This window comes from Castanea sativa, chromosome 7 (assembly GCF_040712315.1).
Source record: "Castanea sativa cultivar Marrone di Chiusa Pesio chromosome 7, ASM4071231v1".
Classification (NCBI taxonomy): Eukaryota; Viridiplantae; Streptophyta; class Magnoliopsida; order Fagales; family Fagaceae; genus Castanea; species Castanea sativa.
This window is the reverse complement of record NC_134019.1, coordinates 36,038,996-36,042,364: the sequence shown is the minus strand read 5'-3', so window position 1 is coordinate 36,042,364 and position 3,369 is coordinate 36,038,996. Positions and strand designations below refer to the sequence as shown.

The window sequence follows — 3,369 nt, the reverse complement described above, 5'->3', positions numbered from 1 at the left end:
TCACATGTGGTCACGGGAAGATTGTTGGGTACATATGTATAAGTAAAGTCTCATGTTGAATAATGATGAGAAGAATGAGTGATTAATATATATATATATATATATATATATATATATATATATATAACATAATTGAGCACATTTTCATTGGACTAAAGCATTTTGGGTTAAATTATGTCTCTATATATTACATTAATTATTCAAGAAAACTCCCTAAAATATTTGTCTCCTAAACATCGGACTCCTCTTAAAATTGACTTCAACCCACCAAATCTACCCTTGCAATTGAGCTTGACTTTCTTGAGAAATATATATAATGATTAATTTCAAAGATTAATCTTGCAATTTTTGCTTACTATGAAACTAATTTAACAATTCATGCAACTTTGAATTCTTTAATTAAATGAATGAGCATTTCATTAAAAAGATTTGAAAAGAAAAACAGATTAGTGAAGTACAAATCATCACAGAACCAGCAAACAAGAAAACAGCGAAAAAAAAATCTAACTCATTTTTGTAATTAATCCATGCATGCAACATGACTTCTTTAGTACAAAATTTTTTGTTAATATATATGAAATAATGAAATCATAAATTTTGAAGTCAATTTTCTTCAATAAACAGATGGAACCTCCTCACGTAAGATCTAACCCATCATTAAAATCTCTCTCTCTCTCTCTCTCTCATGGAAGAAAATTTTATTATAATTTATTATTTTTAATTTTCTGCTGTGAAGCCGTTATGGCTATAAAATGTAGCATAGTTCTTGCTCTCACTCTCTCAAATTCAATACAATAGACAGTGGTGTAAGCTGAAAGGACTATGTCTCTCCGATTAGCATATTGGATGCTCTTATTTCATTTTCTGTTCTTAATGGTAATTCATATATGCCTTCTCATTAAAGCATTTAGTTTTCGCTCCTTATTAATCTCGAGCTAAATTTCACATGAAAGTTCAACATTTTTTAAGTTTTATCTTTGGTTTTGTTTGTTTAAAGTGCGACCATGGCAATGGAGCAAGGGATGTAGCTAAACAAGACTGGAAACAAGTGGAGATGATAGACCAACTTGACTCAGCTAGCCATGAAACTAAATCAGCGTCCAAAGACTCTGAGATGGAGGACAAAAAGCATGTTAGTTTTTTTGTTTGATATTACACCTTTTTGAAACCTTACACCTTCTACTTATTTAACTTTTTTTCCCAAGTAGTTTAGGGACAAAAATTTGCACAACAAATTTACAACTATTAAAGTGATATGTTATTATTGGTGCTATCATTAAAAGTGGAGTCAATAATAGAAGAATGTGCATCCTATGTCCCAAAGTTCCTATCCCACATCATGTACCACCGGTTAACTTATGATATGTGTCTTTTCATTTCTAGCACTATAAAGTGAGAGAATTAAGTACCCAAATATTTTATCCACAAGCAATGTCCCCCCCCCCCCCCCCCCTCTCTCTCTCTCTCTCTGTCTCTCTCTCTCTCGGATTGAAAATTTATCAAAATCATCCAGATTCACTGTAGAAACAACCAACTAGAACTGTAGAGAGAGCGGGGGGGAAGAAAAGCGAAAAGAGTCTTTTTGCTAAAGGCTGAAAAAAAAAAAAAAAAAAAGAAGAAGAAGAAGTGCCACATGACATTCAGAGACATGTCATAAGTTAATTGGTGATACATGATATGGAACAGCTGAAACATTGGCATAGAAGATGCACATTAAATCCAAAAAAATAATCACAACCAAAAACACAAATATTTACGTAGAAAACCTTTTTTCATTAAAAAGAAAAATAATGGGGTAAATTCCAAATCAATTCACTACTATCAAATTAATTACAATAATTATATAGAAGGTAGCAACACTAATTATTTTCTCACTTCTAAAGAAAATCTTCTTGTTTTCTTTTTCTGGCACACTCTATGCACCACCCACTTCTTGTTTTTATAAGCAAGCCAACCACCTCTTTTTCCTAATCCTATTTGAATTGGGATTTTTTGCTAGTCTAGGACAAAACATAACAAGCTCATATATGGGCTTTGCATGTGAGTTAGATTATGGTGCCCTAGTGCACCCAACACATAATAGAACTTTGTAAAAGTGATATTTCTCCTATCATAATTTGTCACCTTAAAAAATTGTGACAAAAAAGAAATATTAATTTACACTTTATTGAAGCTAATTGTTGGAGTCTAGTTTGCAATGTACGTGGCCATACTGATATTTGAGTTTTTGTTTGCAGTGCGACCATGCAGCTAATGAAATGAAGAATGTACCTAAGCAACACTTGAAAGACACAAAAGATGGTTACATTACAGCATATGGAGATGGAGAAGAGTACTCTAAAGAATCAGTGATGGTGCAAGAAAATAATATGAAGCCAATTTCATCATCTCATTTCTTTGAAGCAGTAGGCATATTCCCCGTAAAAGATTTGTTTGTGGGGAATATAATGCCTCTTTACTTTCCCCTAAAAGAGCATCCTCAGTTCTTGCCTAGAGGCTAGAGAAGAAGCTGATTCCGGTTCCTTTCTCCATGGCCCAACTCCTAAACGTCCTTCTACTCTTCTCAATCCCTATAGATTCTCCCAATGACAGAGCCATGGAAGCCACACTCCAAGAATGTGAAGTTACACCCATCACAGGGGAGATCAAGCTCTGTGCTACCTATTTAGAGTCCATGTTTGATTTTGTGCATAGCATCATGGGCTCATGGGCTAACTTGAATGTTCCGACAACTACACACCCCACAATGTCAACTGCCTTGACGCAGAATTATAGTGTTTTGAGAGTTTCAAAGGAAATTTATGCTCCTAAATGGGTTGCTTGTCATCCTATGACTTACCCTTACAAGACTTTCTTCTGCCACTTCATAGAGAATACCAAGATTTTCAAGGTTTTACTTGGTGGCGAGAATGGACATAGGGTGGAATCTGCTGCTGTTTGCCACAACACTTCTGGTTGGGACCCTAATCACATTATATTTCGCCAACTTGGTCCCAAGTACGGCTCGACTTCAGCATGCCATTTCCTTGCAAAATATCACCTTGTTTAGGTTCCATCACCAAGAACAGCCTCTATCTAAGAGGTAGCTCAAGCTCTGTTGCCTGTGTATTGTGTAAATGTTGAATAGAGGTCAATCAGCGAGTTCTTGTAATATGGTGGACCTTGTGTTTCTGCTTGTATTGGTGCTTAATTTCTAGTTTGTTGTCTGCATGTCTCATGTGACGAAGATCACAAAAGTAGGTGCCCTTTATGTACAAAGTGTTGGACTTTGGTCGCAGTTATTAGTGTATGAAAGATGGTTCTTGTTTTATGAGTCACAAAGTGTTTTTCTTTCAGTTGGTAATAAGAATCGAATCTGAAAACACTTCC

General features: G+C 34.9%; 1 pseudogene; it reads left to right on the top strand.

Annotated features, from left to right (window-relative positions):
- The first annotated feature begins 822 nt into the window (after positions 1-822).
- LOC142643038 (BURP domain-containing protein BNM2C-like) lies at positions 823-3,079 on the top strand (annotated as a pseudogene).
- The last annotated feature ends 290 nt before the right edge of the window (positions 3,080-3,369 follow it).